Raw genomic sequence first — 18641 nt, 5'->3', positions numbered from 1 at the left:
GACTACTACTCAGCTATAAAAATGAATGAAATAATGCCTTTTGCAGCAACTTGGATGGAACTGGAGACCATTATCCTATGTGAAGTATCTCAGGAATGGAAAAACAAAACCAGACACGTATTCTCTAATAATTGGGAGTTGATTGATGGGCACACATGAGCACAAAGAGATGTAAAAGTCATAGGAAATCAAGAAAGCGGTAGGGGGAAGGAAGGAGGGGAGGGGTAAAAACACGCCTATCGGGTACAATGAACACTATTTGGGTGATGAGTTAGGCATTATACAAGGTATCCATGTAACAAAAACATTTGTACCCTCCCCCTTAATATTTTGAAATTAAAAAAAAAAAAGTGCTCGCTTCGGCAGCACATATACTAAAATTGGAATGATACAGAGAAGATTAGCATGGCCCCTGTGCAAGGATGACAAATATAAAAAAAAAAAAAGAAAGAAAGAAATCGAAGGTGAAAGGGGAAAAAATAAAACCCCTTTTATTATGGAGATTTTTAGACAAACAAAACATAGAATAAAACGAGCTTCCAGGTACTCAGCACCCAGCTTTAACAATGATCACATCAGGGTCAGTCCTGTCTCATTTTCCCTGGGGTGTCCATGTCTTGCTTTTGCTGGGACAATCCTGTATTAAGCTTGTTGTCTTGGTGTAATTAATAGCTCCCTCTTTCAGTCTCAGACATTCCTGGGATCAAATGATGAATTACATGGTCATCTGATCTTTACTCCATCCACTCCCCTGCACCAGATTATTTTGAAGCAAATTCCAGACATGGTAGAAGTCCACCCGTAAATATTTCATAATATGATAGCAAAGATTTAAATATAGAGCTCCACATCCTTTAGACACCAACTTATGGAGCAGTGTGCCCTTTTCCCTCAACAGTCTTGCTGTGGGGTCACACAGGCAAGGAATAAAGGGAAGGGGGAGTTGGAACGGTCACCGGATAGGCTCTGTGCTATGTGCTGGCATGTAGACCCTCCACACCCACCCAGTGGCCCAGTGGTGTGACCTCAGCTTAGGATGGGGCTGGCACACATGCAGAGAAGCCGAAGGTGTGCTTAAGCTGCCCTGACTCTGCACCACACTGCCTCCATACAGGGGGTCTGTAAACAGTCGTGCACAACAGGACAGCGGAACAGACCTCAGCAGTGGTGGCTCATTTTATACTTAGACGTAGAAGGAACAGCATGAGCTTGAACAATTCAAAGTGAATGAACACAAACCTCAAACTGACCCACAAAGAATTAAATCCCAATCTTTATCTTTGCCCTCTGGATGGTATCACTGCAAGATTCCAGAGCGACGCTCCAAGCTAGGGCATTCCAAGCAACTACCTTCCTAACATTTAAGAGAAAACCGGGGGAGAAACAGGGTACAATTAAGTTTTCCGAGTCCTCAAAAGAGATGATCCAGCAATCCTACTTCTGAGTATATGTCCTAGAGATATCCTCATGCAGGTCAATCAGAAGACAGAATGAGGATGTTCACCACAGCGCCACACAGCATCTACACTATGAAATAGTGTGCAGCAGGCACAGCAATGAATTAAAGTACCCTGGGTTCACAGAAGACAATTTTTCCACAGACAGGGGTGGGGGAGGTGGAGCTCAGGCAGTGATGCTCGGCTCGGTTCCTAACAGGCCGCCGACTGGTACCAGGCCACGGCCCAGGGGTTGGAGACTGCAGGATTAAAGTATAAACAGGACAGATCTGAAAACAGATCCTTTTGAAAAAACAAAAGGATCCATACCACCAAGCCATTTCCTTAAGTTAAAAACGTATGCATGCAACTAGTTAAAATCCTAAATAAACAGAAATGCACACTCAAACCCACATAGGCACACAAAGCAACAATTCATAATATACCAATAAAAGAATACACATCAAACACATTCATGGGGTTGGCTATGGAGGGGACAGAAATGGGGAAAAGGAATAAAGTTAACAAATCGATGTACGAACCAAGACGAACCAGACCAACATGGTGTGTCACCACAGAACAGTGCTAACTCTACCCTGTGCACTAGAGGGAGGTCCAAAGAGAGAAAAAGAAAAGGGAAAAAAGCTCACTATTAATAAAAACCAGAAATCAACCAACAATTGTGGAAAAAAGCCTGGCCTCAATTTTTTAAATGTTTTCTTCAACCCAACTAGATAGTGGGTTGGCTGTGATGAATGGTAGCACTGGGGGTGCCATCGCTGCACCAACACGGTCCCTGCGGCTCCGAGGTGAAGGGGCTTAAATGGAGGCCCCCCCACTGCAATGTCTCCCCTCACAGGGAGGGCCTGAGATTGCCAGTCACAGGGCCCCCTGCTTCTAGGTGGGTGACGCATGTCGCAGCTCTATTTGCATTTCTTATTTGCAAAAGGAGGCGGTCTGATGAGACTATCTACACCTAAAATTGCTTCCTGCTCTAACACTGAAACTTGCACAGTATGTGTTTGTGTATCCTACAACATAGCTAATCCTATGTTCTAAACTGTGTTCATGCTTAATTTTGTGCATATGTCACTGTCTCGAGTGGACACTGAAGGCTAAATCCATTTCTTCCATTTTACAGTGGGTTACTGTGTGCCAGGCACTGGGCTAGACTCTGAAAGTGTACAAGGCAGAGAGAGCTCCTTCATGGAGCTTAAACTCTGATGGGGGATACAGACACGTAAACAGGCCAGAGCACTGCCTCACTGTCAGCATTATAACAGGGACAGGACAAGGTGCCAAAAGGAATGAGGAGTGGGGCCTGCATCAAAATTTTGGGGTCCAGGGGGCTGGGGTGACAGTGCTGTCAGGAAGTGTGTCTTGTAAGAAGGGAAGTCTGAGACTAAGGGATAAGCAAAAGCCCACCAGGCAGACAAGGGGGGACCCAGTTGCAGGAGTCAGGTTAAAGAGAGATAAAGGGAGAGGGTTCCAGGTCAAGGGGACACCAAGGCAAAGGCCTAGGGCAATGGAGAAGACTATTCTTTCAAAGGACTGGAAGAGTATCAGTGTGGCTGGATCAGAAAGGTAGATACCTATCAATAGCTGAAGGGTGTAGTAGATTGTATTTTCCCAAAACAGCCTCAGGACTATTTCCAGTTCCATGTGTACTTCCAGAACCTTGCTGCTCTTCTTCAAGCACCAAGCATCGAAAGTCTGTTCCCCACCACCCTCTGAACCTGGGTGGGCTTGGGACTGGACTATTCTGACCCATGGAGTACAGTTAAAATGCCATGACTCACGAGGCTAAGTCATACAAAGGACACAGCTGCTGCCTAGCTCTCCCAGGACCCTCACCCCTGGAAGCTAGCCACCATGCTCTGAGGAAGCCCAGACCACACAGGGGCACCACCCGTCAGCATTCAGGGGCACAGCCCTTGCTGAGGTCTCTGTCAAGAGCCAGCCAAGTGAGTGAATGAGCCATCAAAAGACACCTGTGCCCAGCCTTCTCATTTTCGGCTGAGGCCCCAGACATCATGAAGCAGAGACAAGCTGCTTCTGCTGTGCCCTATGCAAATACAGTGCCTAACCCACAGAATCCATGAACATAATAAATAGCTGTTGCAAACAAGTGAGTTTTGGAGTATTTTGTTATGCAGTCCCAGCACAAGAATAAATGGATTAAGTATAGTTTATTCATATGATGGAAAACTATTACAGCAAGCCGAAGGCAAGGTCTACAACTCTACATAAAGGAGGGACAGCTCTCATAAACATAATACTGAGTGAAGGAAGCAGACATACAAGTACATACTATTTGACTCTATCTACTTGAAGTACAAAAATAGGCGCGGCAAACTCATGCTGTTACAAGTCAGGAAGGCAGCTGTCATTTACAGAGGCTGCAACCAGGAAGGGGCATGGGTTAGGGTGCTGGTTACACAGAGGTGTTCAGTTTGTGAAAATGCATCAGGATGCACACTTACGCTGTACTATAAGCACTTCTTTGTATGTAGATTAAATTGCAATAATAGGTTTTCTTTTTTGAAATGTTGACAAGCAGAGTGGCTAAAAAAATGTGTTAGCTAAAGAGGTAAGTAGGGATCAGACCAAACAGGGCCTTGGCAAGGCACACTGAGGATCTGGGTGCATCACTGCAGAAATGCTGCAAAACTACAGAACAGTTCTGAGATGGCTTATGTTTTAGAAAAACCACTCCGGCCACATTGCAATAAATGGATTGGGAGGGGTCTAAAAGCTTGTGGAGCAGCTGGGGGGTTGCTGTGGTCATTCAGGCTACTGGGGTGTGAATGGCGAGAGGCAGGCCTGGGTTAGGCTGCCCTGCTGCCCTGCTGCCCTGCCAAACATTAAGGTCCCTCTGCTACTGGGGACCCTGGGCTGGCTGCCCAGTGGGCCATCTGGTAGACTCAGAATCCAGAAGGGACATCTGGTCAACCTGACCCTGAACAATTATTTATCTTGATTACTGGGGTTTTTTGGCATCCCCTTATATTTTGTGCCCAGCCCTGGCAGAAAAGTATATGGATTAAAAATATCTTGAAAGGGTTCACTCTCTCGGACTTGTTATTACCTTAGAAGTTACAGAAATGGGGGTGTAGAAGTAGTTGACAAGATGTGCAAGTTTCTGGCTTGGGCGACTGGGCAAAGAGTGGTATTCATGGAGATACGGATCCTAGGAGGAGGACAGGTTACTGGAAAGGGGACAGTTGTAAAAATGATGGTTCAGTTTTGGACATGCCAAGTCCAAAACTGGATTAGGCTATAAAATGGGTTAGGCTACAGTTAAAAAAGTCACGGGAACAGATAAGCCCACTCCAGGAGGATCCAAGTCTGAGCCCTCAGGGAAAATACCATTTAAGGGAGCACATTAAACACTTGGGTGGGGGGAAGATGGGGGCTACAGGAAATAGAAGAGAGCAGCAAAGAATAATGACAGTACATAGCCACAGGGCCAGAGAGAAAAAACCCGCCCAAAACAAATGATGTTCCCAAACCCTAGATGTCTATATGCAAAGCAACTCTTCTTGCCTGCCCTTTATTTTTTATTTTATTTTATTTGTTAAAAAGGCAATAGCACTACTAAAAGACAACTTTCCAACTTTTTTATTTTTTTTGAGACAGGGTCTCACTCTGTCATCCAGGCTAGAGTGCAGTAGCATTATCATAGCTCACTGCAACCTCAAATTCAGGCTCAAGCAATCTTCCTGCCTCAGCTTCCTGACTGCCATACCACCTGACTAATTTTTTTAGTTTTTTTGTAGGGACAGGGTCTCACTGTGTTGCCCAGGCTGGTCTCAAACACCTTCCTGGCCTCAAGTGATCCTCATACCTCAGCCTCCCAAAGTGCTGGGATGACAGGCATGAGCCACTGTGCCCGGCCTACCTCCTAACTTTGATTAAACTTAACTCAGATCTTTAAAATGATGAACGAATTAACCCTGTTCATCTCCTGTCTAAAGAGCAGCAGAAAATTCCATTTTTCTGACTTTCTTGGGCCCTTCTGGTGTTCCTCAGATATCAACCTCATGCCATCCAGTTGCTGAATGAAGCCAGAGAGCAGGGGGTGGGAACCTCGTAATTTTGAGTATACCCAAAATAACTGGGTGAGGAAATTCCAGCCATTTTCCAGAAAAGGAGAAAGGCTCAGACAAGCAAAGGACTAGACAGAGGGTGAAAAGGGAAGTGTGTTCTCCAGCCTCAGCCACCAGTGCCAGATTTTAAGCTTGGATTAGGGCGATTACATATTGTGCCCTGGAGGGAGTGAGCTGTGTGGCTGATGGAGTGATGAGGGGGCTTGCTGCACAGACCCCAGATGCAGCCCCACCCATCATAATAGCAGCTGGTTCTGGAGGGCCTCACACACAACCTGGGTTAGTCTTCCTCCAGAGATCCTGCTACAAAACACAATCAATGGGTCTGTAACTTTTTGGACTGACAAATATTTGCATTTGGCTTTAACAAGCAAAACCGATCAGCTGGACAATCCGTGAAAAAGGACTGGTGGGTGTGGATTAGAACCCCACTCAGCCTTCTGAGAAAGGGACTGGTCACACCAGCGCAGCCGCTCACTGCCTGCTCTCCACAAACTGAGACCCCAGCCTGGCTGGCAAGGGCATCTTCTTCCCATCCTGGGTATAATGCTGGAGGCTGCCCTTCCCACCACAGAAGCATGTTACAAAACGCTCACCGATTCCACCTGCCATCCTCCTCCTGGCAAAGGCCTTCCTGATGTACTGTGCTCTTGGGAAACACACCAGTATTTGGCCCTAAACTGACACCTGTTTTATTTATTTGACACCCCCTCCCCCATGTAGAAAAGGTTTTTATTTTTAGAATATATTTCAGGATTAAATTATTTATATAGGATTACTTTTTTAAAAACACAAATAAGATGTCATCTATGCTATTTTGAAATCTTTTTTATTTAAAAATACTTTTTCTTTCCATGGAAATAGGATCTCCTTCATCTCTTCTAAAAATTGGTTATAGTGGCTCATACCTGTAATCTCAGAACTTTGGCAGGCCGAGGCAGGAGGATCACCTGAGCCCAGGAGTTCAAGGCTGCAGTGAGCTATGATTGTGCCACTGCACTCCAGCCTGGGTGACACAGCAAGATTCTGTCTCCAAAAACAAACTAAGAACTGGTTATATAGCATCCTATTATACTACGATATCATTTATTTAGTTAATTTCATACAGATACACATTTAGGTTGTCTTCAATTTTCTAGTATTAGAAACAACACTGCATTAGTGTCTTGGGTACTTGTCCAGTTTCATTCTTCAGGTAAATTTCACAAAGTAAAACTACTTAGTTAAGACACAGATACTTTACAACAACAATGGCTACTACTATGAAAGTAATTCATGTTCTTTTTTTTTTTTTTTTTTTTTCCTGAGACAGAGTCTCGCTTTGTTGCCCAGGCTAGAGTGAGTGCCGTGGCGTCAGCCTAGCTCACAGCAACCTCAAACTCCTGGGCTCAAGCGATCCTCCTGCCTCAGCCTCCCGAGTAGCTGGGACTACAGGCATGCGCCACTATGCCCGGCTAATTTTTCTATATATATATTTTTAGTTGTCCATATAATTTCTTTCTATTTTTAGTAGAGACGGGGTCTCGCTCTTGCTCAGGCTGGTCTCGAACTCCTGACCTTGAGCGATCCACCCGCCTCGGCCTCCCAGAGTGCTAGGATTACAGGAGTGAGCCACCGCGCCCGGCCCATGTTCTTGATAAAAAAGAAAATCAAAAAGTATTAATAGGTACAAGTGAAAAAGCAAGTTTCTCTCCTCACCTCATCCCAGGTCCCCAGACTAAGTCCCCAGGGGTGGTTCCTGATAACACTATCTTTTATGTCCCGCAAAGGACATGGGCATCTTCCTACCTCCTCCTCTGCTAGCTCCCCTTTCCTCGATGCCATGCTTTGCTCTTTCTTGGTTTACTCAATCATTAGGGAGAACATTCTCCAGGAGCTTCCTGAGAAAGAGTAAATTTTTTTAGCCCTTCTACTGAGCCCCTGTGCAGCCTCTAATCTACCCTCATATGTCTGTGGGCAGGCAGGATTGCAAGATGATGGGATGTCGGGCTACTCTCTGCCCACCTTTGTTTTTACCCTCCAGTGGCAGGGGCTGATTTAATTATGCTCTGCACACTGGTCTGAGCAAGGACTATCTCTGGTCTGCTTCCTTGCAGGGCCAAAGGTCATCCCCAGTCTCCCCTGTAGATCCTCTGCCCCATAAGCAACCCCTGCAATGTGCTTATGCACATCCCTTGGCTCACAGGCATGGTTGCAAAATGTGGACTGTAAAGAAAATACAAGGGACAGAGGAACAGGTTAAATGACATCCTGAGGAAACAATCAGACAAATCCAGAATGAGGGACATTTTCTAAGTCAATTGGTTCTGGGCCTTTACAAGAAGTCAGTGTCACTTGTTCTCATACACACACACACACACACCCCCACACCCCATTAATGGGCTGGGGAACGCTCTGGATCAAGAGAAATGAAAGAAACACGACAAACAAATGTAATGTATGAACCCTTACTAGATCTTTGTTCAATAAAGTCATCTAAAGGAGGAAATTTTTGGTCTCACTAAGGTCAAACATCCCTCAAATCAGAATCTCTCTAAGATCTGAGCACAAAGAGAAAACGGTTAAGACTGGAAAGAGGATTTAGCAATTCCCACAACATGTTGTTAACGGGAGAAAGCCCCTCTGAAAAGGAATCGATTCCCTGCCCCGTGTCTTGATAGAGCTTTGTTTTTGCCAGTATTATGGCACTCAGCGAAGTCGGTCTGGCATCATAGTTTTCATCTCCCACACGAGATTGTTCCTGACGGTAGTGGGTATACCTAGTTTATTTCTGCATTTCCATGTGCTTAATAATAATGTTCACTAAACATTATTGTTTAATGAACAATAATGTTCAAATGTTCAATAAATGTGTTGAGTGGAGAAAAATGAGAAAAGTTGAAAATTGACTGGATATTGGATATTATGGAATTACAGGGTTTTTTTTTTTAAACTTGTCACTGACTTGGAGCTCATACTGTTGTTTTTAAGTGTGACCATTATATTGAGATTCTGTAGGAAAAATGTCCTTTTTCTGAAGAAATACCTATATGTAGCAATATATACAGATAACATGTCATAATGTTTGCAACTTGTTTCAAATGGTTCAACAAAAAAGAGAAAAAATATATAAATACACAAACATATATAAAGCAAATACAGCACAATGTTTTAAGTGTTAAGTTCAGGTGGTAGATAATTTTTCTGAATGTTTGAAAGTTTTTATAATAGTTAAAAAAAGCTACAGTGAATTGTATGATATTCACATTAAGCAGGATAAATAAAGGAATATAAAAAGGCTTGCTTCAGCTCAAGTTTTGTTGCCATGTGGGTTAAGAATAAGCGTTTGGTTTTCAGAGCTTTTTGGATTTCAGATTTGTAGATACGGGATGCTGACTGTATATTAATTTTGTGGTACTACCATTCTCATTTAGGTCTTTAACCCTTCTAGAGTCTAAGACTGTGTGCGATATTACATGGAGATCCAATCTGTTTCTCCCTCTACTAAGTCAATTCTCCCAACATTATCTATTAACACAATCCATCCTTTTTCCATTGATTCATTAAGTTCCCGTATGTACATTGAGTCTTCCTCTGAGATCTTTATTCTATTCCATGTGTCTATTACCTGTCTTTGCACAGACACCATACTGGTTTTAGTACTATGGCTTGGCAACTTACACTATCCAATACACCAACGCAAAAGTTCCCCTTTCTCTTCTAAAGGTTGACTTAGTTAATCCAAATTATTTAAGAATAAAAGTTCTTCAAAAAAGCCCAGTTGGAATTCTGAGTGGGATTGTTACTTGTGGCAGACTGTATTTTCCAAAGATAGCTGCACCAACATATACCTACCTACCTCATCCTACATGACCTTCTTACAATGTGATACTAACATTCCTGTTGAGAGAAGCAGTCTATGTTCTCTTCTACCCAGAGTGACCTTCACACCTGCCTCAACCAACAGAATGTGGCATGATGCTGTATGACTTCCAAGGCCAACCCCAAAAAGGTGATAATGGTTTCCACGTGGTTCTCTCTTGAGAGAAGGCCTTGGGAGCCCTAAGTCAACAAATAATTAGTACAGCTACCCCAAAGTCACTAGCTAGAGAGATCACAGGAAAACTTACATAAGAAACAGAGATGCTGGAAGAACCCCAGCTGTTCCCGCCCCCAACTGCTTGAGTCTTCCCAGATCAGGCACCAGGCACATGAGTGAAAAAGGCTTTGAGATGGTTGCAGCCACAGCCACATCTGACTGCAACCCCATGAGAGGCTTCAAAAGCCAAAAATGCCTGGCAGAGCTACTCCCAGATTCTTGGCTCACAAAACACTGTGAGAGATAATGATTATTGTTGCTTTAAGCTATTAAGTGTTGGGGTAATTTCTTACCCCATAGTTGCTGGACAAGCACTGAATTTATAAAATCAATGTGAAAGAAAAATTATCATCTTCATACTATTAGATTTCGAGCCAGAAGCAGTGGTGTGAGCCTGTAGTCTCAGCTCACTCAGGAGGCTGAGGCGAGAGGATCACTCGAGCCCGGGAGTTTGAGTCCAGCCTGGGCAATACAGGGAAACCTCATCTCTAATAAATAAAACCATAAAACAATAATATTAAATGTCATGCAAGAATACAGAATGTCTTTCCATTTATTTGGATCTCCATAAAGATTCTACATACTCCTGTTTAAGTTGATACCAGGAACTTCATGGTTTCCTTTGTTATTATTTTATTTCTAGTTGATTACTGCTGGCATAGGGAAATTTGATTTGATAGATTTATCCCACATCTGATTACATCAAGTGAAGATGAGAAGTGTTATCTCTTACTTTCTAATTCTTACATTTTTCTTTCCTTAACCTGTTGGTCAGTACCCCTCTACTCTTTTTTTTTTTTTTTTTTTGAGACAGAGTCTTGCTCTGTTGCCCTGGCTAGAGTGAGCGCCCGGCCCCCTCTACTCTTATGTTTAACAAAGTTTCTTCCACTGAATATGTTTGCTGTAGATTTTTGGCATAGGATTTTTAATCAAACTAAGTGTTCCTTTTGTTATTGTTTTATTGAGAAATTTAAACATAAAATGGTATTGAACTCATCAAATTTATTTTCTGTATTAACTGAGATAATCATGTTTTCCCCTCCATTGGTCTACCGATGAAATATAAGGTTTCGGATGTTGGACCATTCTTATATTTTTAGGAAAAATCGTACTTATTGTGTTGTGTGTATCCTCAATACATTATTGGATTGGTTAGCTGATAGTTTTATTTTTATTTTATTTTTTTACTTTTTTAGAGAAGAGTCTAGCTCTGTTACCCAGGCTGGAGTGTAGTGGCTCAATCATAGCTCATTGTAACCTCGAATTCCTGGGCTCAAGCCATTCTCCAGCCTCAGCCTCCCGAGTGGCTGGGACTACAGATGCATGCCACCGTGCCTAATTTTTTAAATTTTTTTTATAGAGAGAGTCTCACTATGTTGTCCAGTTTGGTCTCGAACTCCTGGCCTCAAGGAATCCTCCTGTCTTGGCCTCCCAAGGCGCTGGGATTCAGATATGAGCCACTGCGCCCAGCCTGATACTTTTTTGTGATAGCAGTGCCAAAGAGCTTTCTCATTTGTGATTCAAACATTACTTTCTGTAGGTCTTTTCTCTGTAGTATTCAGTTTCTTCAAAGAAAGATCCTCCAAACTCTTGTCTTTACCCCTGTACTTCCAGAATTGAATGGGAAAGAAGTTTGGAGCCTCCTTGAACTACAGAGATGCCCACCTGACCCTCCTGCCTGCGGTTTGGCATCTTATTCCCACCTTCCCTTCCTAGGTGCTTGGCCAAGTCCGTAAACTCCCGCTCGGTCTCCAGAGGAGGCCTCCCAACTGCTGAGGGCCCACGCAGGAATCACCTGATGGAGAAAAAGCAGCAGTGGCTTCCTCATACAGACATTCAGGCAATCCCCTTCTTTCCAAGGTTAACAGTGGCCTAGCTAATAATTTGTGGAATGTCCATAGGAGGGGCTATGAGCAACTCCCCAAAGGGTAAAACTTCTGTATACTAATTTGTCCACAAACTGAATTTAGAAAAAAAAAAAAAAAAGCAAGTTGCAGAACAACACGTAGAGTGTGACACCCTTGGCAAACAAAGCAAACCTATTCATGCTTGTGTAAGCATAAGGAAGGACACGCTTCTGAACATACACACCCACGTTTCACAAGGGCTACCTGGTCTCCCACCAGCAGGGAGACTGGAGCAGAAGGAACATGATCTTTTACTTCATACCCTCTAGATTGTTTGCTTTTGTGACACTGAGCTCAAATTACTTTCATAATTACAAAAACAAAAAAATTTTAAAAACTAAGTCCCCCCCACCGACTCCAATTATCCCTGGATCTCAGTTAAAGTCATAGCAGTTGGCACTACGACTAAGAAGGCATAACCAATGGTCTGGGCTGGGACACATGGCTCTGGCTAAGAAAACCCTGGGGACTTGCTGTCAGTGGCGGCAGTCTAGGCCCATCCCCATCTAGGGAGCTGCTAACACAGCCAGCCCTGCCACATGCTGGGCTGACCCGCCAACCCCAGTGCAGGAGCAGCCCAGCGTCTCTTAGTTGGCAGACTGTACTGAACGAGACACGAACACAGCCTCCCCCAGGCTTTCTTATCCTTCTTGCTTTCCCCTTCGTTTTCAGCTGCAGCTGCCTGTATTATCACATGTAACATGGTAATTATCAAGGCAATGGGATAATCTCTCGTTCTGCATGAGAGCTACTAGCAAGGGTCACAGGAACACAGCCCATCTCTCACGGGAGATGAGGTGAGATACACACCCTGCGCCCCATGAAAAGCAAAGCAGAACTATGAGTTCCGGCACAACCAGGTCTGCAATCCGGTGCATCTGCCGGTTTGCTGTCCCTGTGAGGGCACAGGACAGGCACATGTGCTGCTGAGGAAGCAAGCACGGTGAGCTGGGGCTGGGCCTGGCAATCAGTGCTTTCAAACAGCCTCTTTGGTTCTCAATGATATGAGATATACGGGGTGCCGAGTATGGCAAGAAAATGCCACAAGCAGCCAGAAAAGGTCTCCATTCTCTCTCCCCAGCAGCTCTCCGCCTGTTGCTCATTTAGCTTTTCCTTGCACCCAGTAGAAGGGTGGGAGGGGGAGGAGGAAGAGTAGAAAGAAAAAATGAGAGCGGCAGCCCACATTTCTGGAGCCACTCCTTTGTGTCAGGCACAGTTCTGGGCGATTTGTCTGCACTGTTGCATTTACTCCCATGAACCTCTGCTCAAAGCACCATTATCATTCTTACTTTACAGATGAGGAAATCAAGGCACAGGAAGGTGAAGGTCAGATGGCTATGAATGACCAGAGCCAAGACCCCAACCCAGGCAGCCAGATTGTGGGACAACATGAAAGGAAACACCCAGGGTGAGGTAGGGTGGAGAGCGATAAAACAAACCAAAATTCAGACTTGTTCTTCTTTTCTAATCAAGGGCAAATCAGTCCTTATCTCAAAGATTAACTAATGGGAAACTCAAGGCAGGGGAGACGTTTACAGGAGTAATATTCCTGTATTCCTTGGGGTGAGCTAAAAATATACAGGAAGAACTATAAGAAATGCAGGGAATGAGCCAGGTGCAGAGGCTCACAACTGTAGTCTCAGCTACTGGGGGCTGAGGCTGGAGAATCACTTGTGCCCAGGAGTTGGTCACAGTGAACTATGACTGGGCCACTGCATACTAGCCTGGGTGACAGAGTGACACCTTGTCTCTTAAAAAAAAAAAAAAGAAGAAGAAAAAAAGAAACACGGGGAATGGAGCCCTGTATTTCAACATAAAGCCTAAGCCAGGAGACCACCTCCAATTCTTCTCTAGCCCCACGTTGCTTGAGGGAGGCAGATGTACACAGGGAGGTCACAGCCAACCCAAAAGAAGGTCACTTCTCCCTCCATTACTGGACTGCTTGGTGCCCGGGGCTCTCTCCCCCTCTTCTCATTCCACCTCCCATAGGAAAAGGTCCTCTTTTCACTGAGCCAAGTGGCAGGGGGCAGGTCCACAATGTGTTTGTAAATACTTGTTCTCCTGACAGCCGCAGAGCTTCAGAGTGTACAAAGTGACTTCACAAACTCTTCATCATTCACTCTAGAAACCACCAGTGCATTGTCTCCCTTCATTCATTAATTCAAATACTTTTAAGAGTAGATCAAGGTCTTTGGGCTAAAACTTAAAACATATTCACAAAATACCACCATATATTTTTTCAAAGCTGTATAACATGCACACCCATCCAAGGCAAATGCTGAACACACTCTCTGGAGGCCAATTAAGGCGGGGGGTGGGAGGGGTTCGGATTAGAAGGGGGATACGCTAAAGGTAAAACCAGGTGGGGCCTGGCTGTCTGCACCCACCCCAGTCTAGGCTGGAGTCTACCCCTCACCTCCAGGAACTCACGCACCCACCCACCTAGCCAGCTGGATGTGTCTGGCCCTCCCTGAAGGCCTGCATCAGGGTGAGAGGAATGAGTCCGGCTCTAAGAGCCCAGCTTGCCGCTGGTGTGGCATGCTAGGAGAGGGACTGAGTGGGGAGCCCAGAGCACGTGCGTTCTCACCCAGGGGCTGTCCCCAACCACTCGCATGGCTTTGGACAAACCTTATTTACGCCTCTAAGTTTCCTTCCAATTCTAAGGAGTAAGGATTCAAAGTTAGGGATTACTGTAGTATTTCTCTCTCACCGCAGGTCCCCTTCAAGGGGAAGTTCAGGGAGAACCCTGGGTTTTTCTGCCCCAGAAAAAAGTAAGTACTATTTCTAGGTGAACAGAAGAAGCTGGGAAACCCCAGGCCTCACACATGGTAAATACTCTAAAATATTTTCAAAACTGACATCCCAGTTAAACAAAAAAAGTCCATATAGGAAAAGGCAATACCATATTGGAAAAAGGTGATGCTTGCTGTTCACATCCACTGTAAACTTCAGAAGATTCCTGCTCTGTACTTCACATGGCAGGGCCCTCTACACACCTCTCCGAGCACCATCGTGCAACATCCCAAATCGCAGCAGGAGCCTTCATGACCTACAGTGGCCTGCAGTAGAGATGCTGGGAGGGACAGCAGTGACATTCGTCTTGCCACAGGTACCAGAGGAGCCTGATATGGGGGCATCCCAGCTCCTCCTGGATGACCCTGCTATACACGTGGATGACAAAGTGAGCTCAGGGGCTGTGGCCAAAGCTGCTATGGAAAGATAAAGACACAGTCCATGTACGCACTCTTTTACTTAGCTCTTTTAATTGACTTGGATAAATAATTCATCTCTTCAGCAACTCTCAACTTCAGCAGAAGGTCAGAGTATTGACCACCAGCCGCTGCAGGTGGAAACTTCTCCAGCTGCTTTCAGAGATGACTTGAGAGGTGGGTGCTATGGCTGGGTGTTGGCCTCAGATGACACCTTAACCTCCCAGGGCTGGGCTTAACGCTGTGCCAGTGGGACAACTACAAGGCAATACACTTCTGATACGCTCTTAAAAAGAGAAAGTTCTAAGCATGTTATTACAAATGAGCTGGAACAGGTCTGTCAAAGCAAGTTTTTTTAAACTGTCTCAATTCTTTTGAAGTTATTGAACAGCCATTTGCTTCTCGTTTTGCTTAGATCTCACAGAATAACAGGAAGAACATGAATATTTTTTCATTGATACTTTGTCAAGTCAAAAGCGTAACCTAATTTAAAATTTCTCTTATATTGTATTTGAGGGAAACACAATATAAACCAGCAGGTTTTATCATCTCAGAGCAGGCTCTTGGGAAAGGGAACCTCTCCCAGTACTACCACACGTAGGCCGATTGTCAGTAAGAGACCCTGGCCAGGTCAGAAGCTGACACAAAGTAGCTGGTTCCTCAGATCAGCACTTTGAACCAAGCTGGCAGCAAGATGACTAATTCCGCTAAGAAACCTGGTGGGGTGAAAGTTATACTGAGGTATAGGGATCAAGTGAGAAGTCCCATACTTTTTATGTCTTCTTCCCTGGGTGACTTCTGACTAAGCCATCACACATATACACATACAAATCAAATCATAAAACTGCCAGCAAAAATATCAGATCTTCATTGCAGGGTCTGAATTCATTTGTGTCCCTTGAAGGTAAGTCACTACTGGGCAGCTTTATTGAGATCTTCTTTCCTCATTTTCGTGGCCTCCCCTTCATGTAGTTAAAAAACCCCAGTACTCTCATTGTATAAAGGAGAAATGAAGAGATGACCTCAGATGTCTTTCCTCAAAATCAAGAGTGCAGCCAAGATTAAAATCCAGTTTCTCAACTCCTAAACTCTCCTTCAAACTCTTGAATCTGGTATGCGAGGGTGGATTTCATGGTCCTGGTGCTCAAATGTATGGACAGGAGAATGTATTTCCCTGCTCTTAACACAGACAAGGTGGGATCACCCTAACTTAGAAAACTGTCGCATCACTTGGTTTACAGTGGCAAGTCCAAGTGCTTCTGGGTTCTCTACCATTGAGAGAGGCTCCTTATATCCTGGACTGTACCAAAAAATTGAACCAGGATGTCTAGTCAATAACACCCTACCCAAACTGTCTGTCTGATGCCCTAGACTTTGTAAATGCAAAGGAGTAAAGGGAGAAATAGGATGAAGGAACAAAAGAATATGACTTTCAAGGGTCAAATGAAACAAAGCCAACCTGAAGCAGAGAGGAGAGAGTCAGATCTGTCAGCCTGACACCTTTAGTTCACTTTTAAATTGATTTATGAAATTTCCAAACATCAGAGCTAGAGTAAAAACCTCAAACTTTTGGCTCCAAACACTTCTCTGCTCATCTCCAGAAACGGAAGGATCAAATAAGACCTGAGAACAAACTTCAAGAGACTGACATCCTTTGATGGCAGAAAAACTGGTTCCTAGGAGATCTGGGCTGTTTTACCACAAACAAAAATAAAAGGATGATAGTTTTCTCTGATACCCCCATAGCATTAGAGATTTATTATGCTTGATTCTGATTATTATGCTGTTCTTTTTGAAAATCCACAGATATTTGGTGCCAAGCGTGTAACGGGGAAAGGTAGCTACAAAGTGTCTGTAATGAGTCCTGGTATAATCTAAAAACAGTGCCAACAGCAAGCAGTTCCTATGGCTCCTCCAACAGCAGGGAGGCCTGGGACATTTTTTTTTTTTTTTCCTCATTCAGGGATTTATCCATGTTGTTAATATATAAAAATTTGCATGGTAAAGGTTAACAGTAAATTCATAAAATCCATTACTATTTTGGAGGGAAGGTAATTCAAAAGGAGAAAGGTGTACAGGTGGCTTCAGTAATGTTCTGTTAATTCAGTTGGCAGGCAGTGGCTACTGAGGTGTAGGGGAGGGAAAAATGGCTTCCCTCCACCATCCTACATTCTTTCGGCCCAAGACACTTTAAGGGCTTCCTTCACTGCTCCCAAATGCTCACGCATCTGGGGATCAAGGCCAGAATCTAGTCATTTATATTCAAATATCAAAAGCCTGGCAGGTAGCATCACCTTCAATGGAAAATGTTTGGCAGAAACAGTCCAAGGAAAGACCAAGGTGGTCAAATGCTCTCAACTAAGGTACACAGAAAACAGAGCATGTCTCCTGGGTGATGAGATCTGACTTATTTTATTTATTTATTAATGTGAAATATATTTAATTTGATGTTATATACATGCAGAATCTCTGGAGGAATACAAGAAAAACTAAGTTTTGAGAGAAACTAAGTAAATGAAGGCATAGTACATAGAATTTCATATCTTTCTACATTTTTAAATTTTTTTTAAACATATGAATGCATCTTTTTTCAAAATGAATAAATAAATTAAGTTTGAAAACAGTTTGTGGTTTGTTTCTAGTGGCCTGGCATTCCCAAAAATGCTATCGGTCTCTTTATCATCAAAGAACTACAAAATAATCTGGTTCCACATCAATTTAAATGAAGAATACAGTTCTTAATTTCTTTTTTTTCTTCCATGCATTTTTAAAAATTTATATTTTGTTAGATTTAGTGGTAGTACAAGTGGTTTTGGTGGGATCCAATTTATTTAAAGGAGAAAAGGAGAGGAACCTTGGGGAGGTGGATCCACTCTGGCTCCAATCACCAGAGCAAGGAGAGCACTGCTACCTACTGCCACCTGACCTCTCAGTCTCTCACCTGCAATCAGGTTACCAAATCCAATCCAAACCCTTCTTTACAAAGCAACGTGATGGGACTTCCTGCCTACTGTCTCCCCAAGTGCTCACAGGAAGGGCTGGGACCCTTCCCCCTACCTCCAGCAGGGCCCTGACTCCCCCTCAGGTAACCCCTATGGCAATCACTGCTGGTCTGGAAAGCTGTCCCCATCTTTAACCACTTCTCTCATTCTTTTGAGAGGCCCTGGCCACTCTGTTCTTCCCCTTAGTTCTTACTGCTTGCTGTGGTGCTAGGCCAGCAGGTTTGGAGAAATAATCCTTGGATCTGTTATTGTTGTGCCCCTTGCAAGCAAAGCCACTGAAAGCCAGAAAGGAAAAAGGTGCATATCACGGATGAAACAGCCATGGCTATCATCAGATCTGTGTACTTCTGTATAGAAAGCAAAGGAGCCAGGCACAGTGGTGCACGACTCCACTCCCAGCTACTCAGGAGGTGGAGGCAGGAGAATCACTTGACTTCAAGGACAGCCTGGGCAACATGGTGAGACCGCATTTTTAAATAAGAAAACAAGAATAATGATTCAAAAAAAGCAAGCGAGCAAAGGAAAAGGTGCAGGTCAGATGTTAGTGTTGGTATAGGACCAGAAGGGGCGGAATAGAGGCTGTCTCAGGGCCTCATATTTGGTAAGGGATTTACGATGGCACTGGTCCCTCCCCTTCTCCCACTGTGTATAGACAGCAGTTTCCAAGACAGGGAGAACCAATTCTACTGACTTCCTTGCGAAGCAGCCATTGATGACAATCTTGAGGGTCAGGGAAGATAAATCCCTTTATAAAGTTTTAATTTTTACTTGTAAAGTTACTTTCAATTCTACCTCTGGAACTAGAACTAGAAGGTTACAAAGTAAAAGTGACCCAGAGAAAGCACCTGAGAGAACAGAGTGAATCTGGTCACTCTGCTGTGCTGAGCTGGCCAAGCCCCT

The 18641-nt window shown here is 44.0% G+C and overlaps 1 protein-coding gene and 1 non-coding gene across 4 annotated transcripts in view; one reads left to right on the top strand and one right to left on the bottom strand.

Annotated features, from left to right (window-relative positions):
• Nucleotides 1-18641, bottom strand: part of ZNRF1 (zinc and ring finger 1) — a 95543-nt gene that overhangs the window by 31831 nt on the left and 45071 nt on the right. The window lies entirely within an intron of this gene.
• Nucleotides 351-459, top strand: LOC138374095 (U6 spliceosomal RNA). The gene has a single exon (XR_011231365.1). It is a non-coding gene; the product is annotated as a U6 spliceosomal RNA (small nuclear RNA).

The sequence above is a fragment of the Eulemur rufifrons genome, chromosome 23, assembly GCF_041146395.1.
Source record: "Eulemur rufifrons isolate Redbay chromosome 23, OSU_ERuf_1, whole genome shotgun sequence".
Taxonomy (NCBI): Eukaryota; Metazoa; Chordata; class Mammalia; order Primates; family Lemuridae; genus Eulemur; species Eulemur rufifrons.
This window is presented reverse-complemented; position numbering and strand designations above follow the sequence as displayed.